This window comes from Mus caroli, unplaced genomic scaffold, assembly GCF_978045245.1.
Source record: "Mus caroli unplaced genomic scaffold, Mus_caroli_1 scaffold_13, whole genome shotgun sequence".
In the NCBI taxonomy this organism is placed as follows: Eukaryota; Metazoa; Chordata; class Mammalia; order Rodentia; family Muridae; genus Mus; species Mus caroli.
The window spans coordinates 66,592,086-66,605,102 of NW_028227268.1; the positions used below are offsets into that span (position 1 = coordinate 66,592,086).

General features: G+C 41.1%; 1 non-coding gene across 1 annotated transcript; it reads right to left on the reverse strand.

Moving 5' to 3' along the window:
• Positions 1-1,457: 1,457 nt before the first annotated feature.
• LOC115032638 (small nucleolar RNA SNORA70) lies at positions 1,458-1,586 on the reverse strand. The gene has a single exon (XR_003838273.1). It is a non-coding gene; the product is annotated as a small nucleolar RNA SNORA70 (small nucleolar RNA).
• Positions 1,587-13,017: the final 11,431 nt, after the last annotated feature.

Sequence of the window (13,017 nt, forward strand, 5' to 3'; positions counted from 1 at the left end):
CACCTGCACATCATCCTTTTTCTCCAGTTTATTTGTTACAAAGGGAATTCAAATCTTCATATCTGAGTGTGTTTCAATGATGCCCATGGGTTAGGACCTTCATTCTACTCTGGTTAGTCTCTAGTGTTCCCAGCTGGGCATGTATATGGAGGTTCATATTCTGAAAGCAAGCAGATACAATATTTTCACAGCTATAATTCTTAATTTGTGTTACAATAGAAACAGTAAAAGCTCATTACACAAAAATTGGCGAATCAAGTATAAGTAACAGGAAACAAACGAGCTATAACTTCAGAGCTCAGGAAGACATGCTTATTATAGTTCCCTTTCTTCTGCTGTTTCCTTCCTTATGCTAAAGATGCTGTGCTGTCCTATAACTTTAATAATGGCAGGGGACCTAAGTGTTCTAGCCTGTAAACCAAATTATACTGTTGGGAAAGCTCACTATTTAGGTAGCAGTACTCCAAGATCAGATAGTTTTTTGAGTTTGAAGCAAAGTGTGTGTGGGGGGGGGGGGGCGGGGGGGATTTCCCTTTCTCAGCGAGGCTTCCCTGTCTCTGCCTGTGTTTGGCTGGAGAGTGTCCCTGAACACAGGTGGCCGACCATGTCTGGTTTTGTCTGATATATGAGTTTGTATAGAGCTCTCTATAAGCCTCATAACTCAGCAGATATATCCCACTCTGGATTCCTGCACCCATGCCGTGACCAATTGTCCCTTTCTACCCTATCCCTAAAAAAGCCCTTATATATCCTATCCCTGAAACAATAAAGTAGACTTGTCTGACCTGAGTAGTATCCAGAGGCCATTCCATCCATACTCATGGCTGTCCAAACCCTCCTCTCTGCCTCTGCCCTATTTCTCCCCTTGAAGAACAGCCTCCAAGAACAAAGAGGGTGGGGACATACCATACTGCATTCAGATTGATTATCAATAATTATCAATGAGTTGTTGTCATGAGAATCACTATACAAGTGAAGCTGTGACTAGATTCTGAGGATAGTTGAGGTATAGCCCCTAGCTGTGTGGCCTTGGTCAAGTTCCATAATATTGCAGTGACTGACCTACCTTCATTTCTTCTTTCTTTATAGAGTAGATGAGAGATTTATTGGTGAGCATAGGTTCAGTATAGCACAAGCACTTATCACTTGTCCAAGAGACCATGGCATGAAATGTGTTTGACACTACAGTCACGAGACAGTAGCCACTTCTCAGCTACCATGTTGTCAAATTCATCAACATTAAACTTAGCAAAGCTTACTTCTTTGACTGTACATCTCCTGCCAGCCAGGGAACATGAACTTGGTACTAAGTAGGACTTCAATCATATGTTCCATTGGTATTGATGGACATGATGGCCTAGTCACTGAACCTTTGGGTTTCCTAAAGAACTAGGAACACCTGTCTGGAGCCTAGACTGGTGACAGCATGAGATCATAGGCAAGACCATCCACAAGAGAACCATCTCCAAGATCACTTAGGGCAACTCATACATGAATCAGGTTGCACATACTCCCAAGGAACCTGCTATTTTCAAAGCATGCATACAATGCCTTGAAGATCAGTGCCTTGGTTTCCTCACCTGTAAAATGGGAATAATAAAGAGGTAGGTATTTTGTGAGAAAGTGAAGGAGTTAGAGAAGAAGCTAGAAGGGTGACTGTGACCATGAGTATTTAGCAGTTAGGGCTGTTCCTTCAGAAATATGTGAGCTACCACATCTGCCTGAGCAAGCCAGAGCATGTACACGAGTCATTTCTAAAAGCAAAGTCCTTTGTACCTATTCTTCATTTTCCTAGATATTAATGATAAAAGCTAGACAAATACTCTCAGTTGGATATCCAGCACATGTATGATGGATGAGATGCCCTTGACTGACAGTAGAAGAATAATGTAAAAGGGGAAAGCTGTAAAACGCAGACTCAGAAGACTGGATTCAGTTCCCCAGCTTAAAAAAAAAAATCTAAGGACTATATCAGTACATGAACTTTCCTGGTGTTTAAACGATGGAACATAAAGGAATAAGAGCAGATAGCTTTAATGCTATTTAACTAGTAAATGCCCCCTGCTCTGGGCTGTAAGCTGCTGGTCTGAGATCCTGGAATTTCTGCCAAGTTGTGGATGTTGATTTCTGCTCTAGAAAGTTTTTCTATCACTCCATGACAGCCTTTGTGTTACTTGGCTATGACTTGACTGCAATAGGCTTCTCTGGCAAGTATGACTTGAGAGGACCGAAGGGCATGTCTACAAAACACACAGAGATAGTCATGAGGAGGATCATGGGGAGAAAATGATGCAAACTCCCAGTTCCCTTCCATCCCTTATCCCAGGCAGCAATGCTCAGCTCTAGTAGGGAGATGAGGTTAGATAATGGAAAGTAAACAATGGAGACATTCCCAGCCCTCCACCAGCCTTCTGAAATGTCTTGCCACTCAGTACATTTAATTGCTCCCTCCTCTGGACACTCCGGGCCATCCCTACAGCTTATTAGAGAAGAGAACAAAGAGTTTGCTGGATCCTGCAAGTCCCACTTGCTGAGGAAAATGATGATAAATGTTGGCTGCTTCAGGGGATGCTTGCTTTCTTTAATAGCCCTGAGGTACCAATTGCTAAGTCAGATGGAAGGAGTCTTGTATCCTGGGGGACTTCTTCTTAATAAACCAATTAATGATCTAATGATCTGGGAAGGCAAAAGAGGGAGGCAGGTTCTATCTGACTTCCTGAGGATGGCTCATCAAAAGGGTGAAGCAAGAGTGGCTCACAGGTCAGAGGGAAGCTTTAGAACCAGTCTATGGCTTTCCTCAAATCATTCAAGTTGATTCTGTCAGACAGAACCCCATGGCTCTAGAAGTCAGATGTTCTCTATTTCTGGGGTTCTATAGCGGTATGCAGTTTAGTTAAAGACCTTGTCTGATCCCAGAATTATCTCTTTTTTTCTTGAACATTATCTTTGTCACCATCATCATCATCCTCATTCTCATCCTCACTTTGAGATCATGAATTTTGAATTAGTAGGGCTATGAAATCTGGTTTAGGAGACCAAGAAAGGAAGAGTAATTGACTTAACATTTTGAGATACTATATTTAAGTTATTTGTCTCTGTATGGGTATGGGTATGTGCATTTGAGTTCAGCACCCATGGAGTTAGAGTTATGATGTATTTTCATATATGATATGAGGTATGTGTGCATACATGTGCATGTTCATGGATGCAGATGTGAGCAAGCCATGGCACATAGGAAAACCCTGTATACCTCAGACGTCAGTCTTCACCTTCCATCTTGTTTAAGACAAGGTATCTTGCTATGGTGTGCACCAGACTAGCTGGCCCATGAACTTGAAGGGATTCTCTTGTTTCTATCATCTCTCTCTTGGGTGAACTGGGATTACAGATATGTTATACAGCCCAGGGTCACATGTGTTCCGGGCAATCAAACTCCAGACATTGTGCTTGCACAGCAAGAATTTTACTCATGGAGTCATCTTACTGCACCTATTTTTAGGTTTTTGAGAACCTTCCATTCTGATTTCTAGAGTGGCCAACCTCATTTACATCTCCACTAGCACTGTACAGAGGTCCACACTTTATTTCCCACATCCTGTCAGCAATAAATCACTCCTTTCAACAGAAAGGAAATTGTTCTAATAAAACAGCAGCATTTTAAGCTAGACTCTATGGATTCTATGAATTCAGAGTTCTCCATGCCCTGGAGTTCTTATTTGCCCTAAGATAGTAGCTACCATGCTTACATCTTGAGACATTTTTGAAAATGTGCTCAAATAATGTCACCAAAGTGCTGAAAATGGCACTTAAAACACAGTGAAACTTCAGCAAACAGCAATCACCACCACCACCACCACCACCACCACCACCATGTGTACCTCGAAGTGTGTTACTCTCAATACCACCATGGGAGAGCATAGACAACACTCTGTCTTGGGTTATTCTTCAGTCTCCAGAGCACAAGAGTGGCAGAGGTAACCTGCAGAGGAAAATTCACTAGGAACAGTCATGCCCCACATATCAGACTTGACACAAACTTTAACAGTTGTCACATTTCAAAACTTGGACCAGCATAGAGGAAAAAAAAAACCAAAAACCCGGAGTCTCCTGTAGAAGCTGCACAGGTCTGCTCTGCAGCTGGGCACATCATTAGAGATCATTTCCTTTCTAGTGCAACGGCAAAGCATGTGGGAATGCTTTCAGCCTCTGGGTCATATTGGAAGATTTTGGCATTGAAGTTGCTGGTTACCTTTGCCTCTAAGAGAAGAAGCACCATGTTTGACCAAATGTTCCCTGCAATGAGTGTATTTATAATTTAGTAGGTACATGGCTTTGATGTGTTAATTAGAGACATGGTTTTCCTTGCCATGGATACCCTACCAGCTCTTCCTGATAAGTTCATAGGCCAGTGTTGCTGGATTCCTTGTCAGGTAATTAGTCTCTGATGCTTAGGATGCACAGAGTCAGTCAATTGACCATGTGACTCACACTGCATGCAGGGCAGGATGGACTGTGACCCTATTTCTGTCATCAGGCTGTGTCCCTGCCTACCTTCTTTTTCACCTGGCCTGTTAGCTAGCTTTGTCACCCCTCCCTTCATTAAGTGATGCTTTTCAAGCGATTAAATATTTTTTTAAAAATCTTTTTAAATTTACAATTAAATAATATCAGGAAGGAAGCTTTTAAATTGTTTTTTTTTTTTCCAGTGCTCATTAAACACCAATTTTTAAAGAAATAAAGTGCATGATTCTCTCCAAATGCCCAACAATGAGTGGCAATATCTGTATAATTTTTAGATCATTATTTTATTAACTGGGGCTTATTTCAAAACCAGTAATTAAGATACCAAGGAAGGCTCTTTCATTAATCAATTGACATCCGGCTAATAGCATCTCACCAGGAATAAATAAAGTTCACGGAGGAATTCTGCAAGGAGATAATTGAAAAATTGTTAAGGGGTTTCTAAAATAGCCGTCTGTAAGTCTTTGGGAGCTAATCTTGTTCTTAGCCTGTGTCCCCACTAAAGGATCTCGGGTGGTACCACCGTAGCAGTCTTATTGTATGAAATGGTATCCAGCATCTCAAAAAATCTTCATAGCACAATGAAGTCATAGTAGGTAGGATAAAGTTGTGTCTTTACATAATGGACCTACAAAGTTCCCATGGGAAACAACATGCATTTAAACCACTCCAAGCCTGTGGAGAAGGGTGGAGAACATCCTGCCCTCCACCATCATCTGTTCCCAGTTAAAAGCAGCTAGACCTTTCAGGCCACATCTCTTTCTGAGGACTGCAGATTGTCAAACAAGGAACACTTAAAAAGCTGTCATGGGTGAGCTGTATAGATGGATCTGTATGTTTGGACTACTTGCTGGTCTTTCTGCCACTCCAGGTGATCTGACGTTTTCTTCTGAACTCCTTGGGCACTGCAAACATGTCACACACACACACACATCTAAAGAGCTAAAATGATATTTCAAAATTCATTTAAATAGTTTCATGAATCTATTATAAACCTGAAGGGCAACATATGGTTAGTTACCACCTCACTTTCCAGAGGAACCAACAGGGTGTCATCTAATGGTAGAGCATTTGCTTAGGATGTTTAAATCTATGGATCTGATGGACTGTACAGAATTATAATCAATAAAAGGGAGAAAGAGAAGCTGGGTGTGGTGGCACACGCCTTTAATCCCAGCACTCGGGAGGCAGAGGCAGGTGGATTTCTGAGTTTGAGACCAGCCTGGTCTACAGAGTGAGTTCCAGGACAGCCAGGGCTACACAGAGAAAACCTGTCTCAAAAAAAAAAAAAAAAAAAAAAAACGGAAAAGAAAAAGGAGAGAGTGCACAAGACAGGAGAAAACACACGGGATTTTAACAAATAGCAAGGTTTTGCTTCACATAGCTATCTAGGATAAAGTAGAGGTTGTATTTGTTAACTGTGTGCCTGGAAAGTGGAAACTAAAGATCATTTTAGAATGGGAAACCCAATAAAACTTTCTTAAACGTGATTCTAGGAGAATGGAAGCCAGAACCAGTCTGTTCTTTCCATTCTTTCCTATACTCCCGTGTGTCTTTGACTATCTTATATTGTTTGTAAAACTGGGTATAATTATCAGATGGGTTTTCACCTGGGTTCCCTAAGAGGAAAAGAGGAAGGAAGAGAATGGGGTGGTACTGTTCTGAGATATGGACAATGCCATCCAACCTAAGGAGAAATTAACTCTTGCTCAGAACGATTCAAACTCACTATTCTCAGACATAATTCCTAAACTCTTTTCACAATTTAAATTAGAATACTAAGTATTTTAAAATGTTTCAAAAGATAACTGTTCTCTAAATACGTAGGTGGAGTCATAAAACAGCTGAAGCAACATGAGGTTGTTTTCTGACCAAATTACATAAGTTCTTTTTCTGATCTCTTTCTGTAGACAGTGCGACAACATCACCATAGACACCCACATGGTTTTTAGACCCATTGATGGTACCCAACAATATTGGTTCTTTGCCTGAATCTTGGAGATACTGCCCTTAACATATTTTTAGAAAGACATGTCTCTGAATCAATGAATGTTTTGTATATGTTGCATTGAGACCCATAAAGAAAGCCATACATGTATGTTAGGGCCATACATACATGTCTAACATCCCTTTTCCAAATCACCAAACCAAATCATGTTTGCCATAAATAGTGACCTTTATAATCTGTTCTATACTGTTTAATCTTTTAAGCACTAATAAAAGCTCTTTATACTACCTTGACTATTCATTATTGGGTAGTTTTTACAATACCAGATCATGGGCTCTTGTTGCACATTGTGACTATCTCATAAGAACAAAGTCAACCTTTACTTGCCCTACAAGTACCCTACAAAAACATGTTAGGACAAAGTCTCTACTTTTATAAGTCTGAGGAAAAGACGATAATTATACCCATGCATATATACCTTATTGGTATATCAAGAGTGTCTGCTATCAGTCATATATAGGTCACCTCCTCTTTTTATATGGGCTGTGAACTAAAAAGGACCTTCACACTCTATGGCTCAGGGATCATTGCAAATGAAAGAGAGACCTGAAAGTGTGTAAAAGACAGAGGTTGAGGACAGCCAGGACAAAACATGCCTGACATGACTACTGAACTCACAACTCTCACAGCATCTGTGGTTTTACTGTACAAGATCTGCACAAGATCAAACCACTCAACATCCCAACATGGTGTGGACAGGCTCACAAGTCTCCAGCTTAAACAAAGGAGCCATTCTGACTTCTGGAGGCTGATGAGGCAGGTTTCTTTAAGGGTTTGGCCTCTGGTAGTTCACCATCCCTAGTGACCTTACACCCATGAGACTACAGATAGTACAAACTGAATTTGATAGGTTATTTCAAACAAAGATGTACAGTAGATACATCTTGATGAATGGAAATGGGAGGAGTTGGGGAAGGAAAGGTAGTGATGTGATCAAAATGCATTGCTTGAATTCTCAAATAATTATTAAAACTTGTTTTTTAAAGAAATAAATATGTAGTATAATTAAATTAACATAGCTTCCACAGGTGAGTAGTGTTTGATGATAAAGAGTGCAGTTTTGAGCCCAGGATGGAAAAGTATTATCTATCCTCCATGAGAATCCAAGATTTGAACACAAAATTCATCTTTATTATTAACACTCCCAAATCAAACATGGCACGAACTCCTTTACATGTAGATGCTATCTGCTAAATCTTCAGAAAGCAGGCTACAATCTGTATGGCCACAGAGGTTAGTTATAGAGTAAGGGACTGGAGGATGGTGCTCTACCTAGGAGGGAGAAATAGAAAGACAGCTGTGGATGAACCGGTGGTTGGAGTGAACTGAAACAGGAAGATCAAACAGGGAAGGAGAGGGCAGGGGTGTTTTAAAAGTGTGTAGGGGAGGGACAACTAAAACTAAGGGCATTTAAAGGTGGTGATATTGAAACCTAACAAAGTAGTAGTTTCAGAAAATATATGCATATATGAAAGAAACCTAGACAGAATCATCAAACTATGGGGAGACAAGCCTCAGTTATACATATCCTGTCACCCAGTGAAGCCTTCAGTGTCTGGAATGGGTTACATCTAATTGAGTTGTTGTTCAAAGGCGCCTCATCAAAACCTCCAAACAACCTAGGTTATTGCCAAGGCTGCCGGCTGTCCTGGACAAACTTAAGGTAAGGCCCTATTTTTGAAGACCACATCTACAAAACTCACTGAACACAGATGGATCTTGAAGCAGCTCTATTCCTAACTTCCCGAGGAACCAGCACACTGATTTCCATGCCACCAACAATGGAGGAGTGATCCGTTTGCCCTATATGCTTGCTGTCATGAGCTGTCATTTGTTTTATTGATCTCAAGGTAGTTTTGATTTGCAATTCCCTGATGCCTAAGAATACTGAACATTTCTTAGTGTTTCTCTGCCACGTGTGTCTCAACTTTTGAGAACTTTCTGGTTAGTTCTGTACTCCATTATTCACACTGGATTGTTTGTCTGGTTTCTTTATTGACCTCTGGGTTTCACATCACAAACCCTGGTCCCACTCATCTCCCTTTCTCCTCATAACCACCCTCTACCCTTGTGAATGTCCCCCTGAAATAAAACAAAACAGAGAAATGAACAAAAACAAAGCAAACATAGAAAAAAATTTGTGGTGGAAGCTGTAGTGTGTCACAGTGTGTCCCAAAGTATAACCCTCACCCATACGTCTTCACTTGTAAATGTTCATTGCAATAAGACATTGGTCAGATTTGAGATCTCTAGCTTCTATAATACCATGAATATTGGATCCTTATCGGGATTCCTTCTGGTTACCCAGTTGTTGCCCTGTGTCATGGAGATTCTGCAGATCCCGATGTTTTAGATAGTAACCTCCTGTCATATGTGGAATTGATAGTAGTCTTTTTCTACTCTGTAGCCTGGTGCTTTGTCTGGATAATAGTATCCTTTTCCATACAGAAGGGTTTCAGTTTCATGAGATCCCATTAATTACTTTTTAGTGCCTATGCTATCTATGTCCTATTCAGAAAGCATTCTTTTTCTGTGCCAGTAAGTTCAAGGCCTTTCCCCACTTTTCTACCAGATTTAGGAAATACAGTCTTATGTTGAGGTCCTTGATATATTTGGAGTTTGAGTTTTGTACAGGGTGATACATATGGATCTGTTTGCCTTCTTCTACATGCAGCTCTTAAGTTTGACCTGCACCATTTGTTGAAATGTTGTCTTAGTTTGTATTTGTGGTTTCTTTGATGAAAAGCTGGTGTGCATAGGTGTGTGGACTTCTGTATGGATCATAATTCAATACTGTTGATCAAAGTGTCAGCTTTTAATGCCAATATCACAGTCTTTAATAGTATATAGCTCTGTAGTAAAATTTTAAATCATGAATGGTGGTACCTCTCTAGCAGTTCTTTTATTATTCAGGACTGTCTTATCTATCCTGGGACTCTGTGTTTCTATGTGGTGCCAAAAATTATCCTTTCGATTTCTGTGAGGAACTGGGTTGAAATTTTGATAGGGATTGTGTTGGCTCTGTAGACTACTGTAGGATGTTGATTTTCACAATATTAATTCTTCCAACACACAAGCATTGGAGACCTTTCAATCTTCTAATGGCTGCTTTGGTTTCTTTCTTCAATGTCCTAATGCTTTTATTTTATGACACTTTCACTTGCTTGATTAGAGTTACCCCTAGATATTTCATTGGGATATTTTGATCATTAATATATTTTGAGGCTATTGTGAAAGGTACTGTTTCTCTGATCTCTTCCTCAGTTCATTAATCATTTGTACATAGGAAGGCTTCTGTTTTTGTGTATTAATTTTGTATCCTAATATTTCCTTGGTGGTGTTTATCAGCTGTAGGAGTTTCCTGGTGGAAATTTTAGGGTCATTTATGTGTACTACAATATTAGTTGGGTTATAAGGTGCTGGATATCAAACTTGGGGTCTCATGCAGGGTAGGTAGGAGCTCTACCAATTGAGCTATGTCTCCATCTCTTATATCTTATTCTTTTTCTTTTATTGGATATTTTTATTTACATTTCAAATGTTATCCCTTTTCCCAGGTCTCCCCTCTGGAAGCCCCCAGTCCCATCCCCCCACCCACCCACCTCTATGAGGGTGCTCCTCTACCCACCCACTCCTGCCTTCCCGACCTGGCACTTCCCTACACTGGGGCATTAAACCCCATAGAACCAAGGACCACTTCTCCCACTGATGTTCAACAAAGCCATCCTCTGCTACATATTTGGCTGGAGCCATGGGTCCCTCCATGAGTACTCTTTAGTTGGTGGTCCAGTTCCTGGGAGCTCCAGGGATCTGGCTGGTTGACACTGTTGCTCCCCCCCCACACACACACACACAGGGCTGCAAAACAATTCAGCTCCTTCAGTCCCTTCTCCAATTCCTCCATCAGGGACTCTGAGCTCAGTCCAATGGTTGACTGCAAGCATCTGTCTCTGTATTTGTCAAGATCTGGTAGAGCCTCTCAGGAGACAGCCATATCAGGTTCCTGTCAGCAAACAGTTTCCAGCATCCACAATAGTGACTGGGTTTGGGACTGTATATGGGATGGATCCCCAGGTGGGACAGTCTCTGGATGGCCTTTCCTTCAGTCACTGCTCCACATTTTGTCTCCATATTTCCTCCTGTGAGTATTTTGTTCACCCTTTTAGAAGCACTGAAGCATCCACACTTTGGTCTTCTTTCTTCTTGAGTTTCATATGGTCTGTGAGTTGTATCTTGGGTATTCCAAACTTTTTGGCTAATATCCACTTATCAGTGAATACGTGCCATGTGTGTTCTTTTTTAACTGGGTTACCTCACTCAGGATGATATTTCCAAGTTAAACAGAGAATTCTCAACTGAGGGAACTCAAATGGCTGAGAAGCACCTAAAAAATGTTCAACATCCTTAGTCATCATGGAAATGCAAATCAAAACAACCCTGAGATTCCTCCTCACACCAGTCAGAATGGCTAAACTCAGGTGACAAGAGATGCTGGTGAGGATGTGGAGAATAAGGAACACCCCTGCATTGCTGGTGGGATTACAAGCTGGTACAACCACTCTGGTAATCAGTCTGGTGGTTCCTCAGAAAATTGGTCAGAGTAGACCTGAGGACCCAGCTATACTACTCCTGGGCATATACCCAGAGGATGTCCAACATGTAATAAGGACACATGCTCCACTATGTTCATAGCATCCATATTTATAATGGCCAGAGGCTGAAAACAACCCAAATGTCACTCAACAGAATAATGGATACAGAAAATGTGGTACATTTACACAATGGAAAACTACTTAGCTATTTAAAAAATGACTTAATGAAATTTGCAGGAAAATGGATGGAACTTGAAAATATCACAGTCTTCTTTTTTTTTTTTTTTTTTTTTTTGACACAGGGTTTCTCTGTATAGTCCTGGCTGTCCTGGAACACACTTTGTAGACCAGGCTGGCCTCAAACTCAGAAATCCGCCTGCCTCAGCCTCCTGAGTGCTGGGATTAAAGGCATGTGCCACCACGCCCGGCTCACAGTCTTATTCTTGATTTACTTACCTGACAGTGCTCAGGCCAACACAAAGTTGGGCAAACAAATAGGTGATGGAAACAGCAAGTATCCAGCTAGCAGACTGAATTAAATGGACAAATAGGAGGAAAAGATTCCAGCAAATAAAAGAGAGCTCAAAGTCCCTAAAATTGCCCATAAAAAATGAAAGCAAGTAGACTCACTTCTACGTGATGTGAAACCCTCTGGCCTGACCCCTCTGTGTAAGTGCTCTGGATGAGGGAAATAGAGAGTGTTACTTCCACAGCTAACTCAACACTGAACACTGCTGGTGTCCTGGTTCATATTCTTTTCAACTTGACACATGCTAGAATCATGTGGGAAGAGGATTCTCAATTGAGAAAATGCCTCTGTAAGACTCACATGTGGGAAAGTGTTTGGAGCATGGTGTTGATTGATGATCGATGTGGGAGGGCTCACTGTGGCTGGTGCCACCCTTGGGCGGGTGGACCTGGGGTATATGTGAAAGCAAATGTGTTAAACAAGTTACGAGAGCAAACCAGTAAGCAATGTTTCTCCTTGGCGCATGCTTCAGTTCCTGCCTCCAGGATTCTGCCATGACTTCCCTTAGTAAGAGATTTCAATTTGAGAGTTGTAAGCTGAGCTAACTCATTCTTCCCCAGATGCATTTAGTTGTTGTGTGTATCATAGCAATAGACACACTAATTAGGACAGTTGGGCACTAGGCTCATTACAGAACAGGGAATTGGTGGTGAAGATGATTCAGGGGTAGACAAATAGATTCTGTTAGCCAATGCTCTGACAGAACAGAAACAAATTTTTAGATTCCAATTTTGAATCTAAAATTCTATTCTCTTCCCATGAGTGAGTCAGCCTATCCACAGGATAGTAGCTTTTCTAGATGAGAATTTTAACCAGCAATTTTTAAACAGCAATGTATCATGTCAACTTTCAGACTGGGAGTAGAGGGAAGGACTTGTGATAAGGGTAAGTTCTGCTCCTGGGAGGTGAATGCTACCAGTGCTAGAATTAGAGAGAGGCTATCATCCTAAGACATACAGGTGAAATGGCAGGGTGGACCACCTGTGGAGTTCTGGCAAATGTAGTCTGTGCCTAGCTCTGACAGCATCGTGGATCCAAGAAACTTGGCCTTTCAGGAAGTGGGGAAGTAAACCCAAGACATGTATCAAGAGAAGCCAGGCACTTTAAGCCAGATCTGTATAAGCACACATCTCCCCAAGCAGAAGAAAGCAAGAAAACTCCTAAATTAGAGATCCTTACCAAAGCTCATTATGCTTTGAAGAGACTGCAGCATGTGTCCCACAACCTCCGAATGACAAAACTTCTTGAATGAAAAAAGCCTCTACAGGAAATGCTCATTAGCAAGGTCTGGGTCTTCTTCCTATTTTTCCACCCACAGGAGTACTGGGAGAAGGAAGAATCTTGTCTATTAAGTTGTTTCAACATGA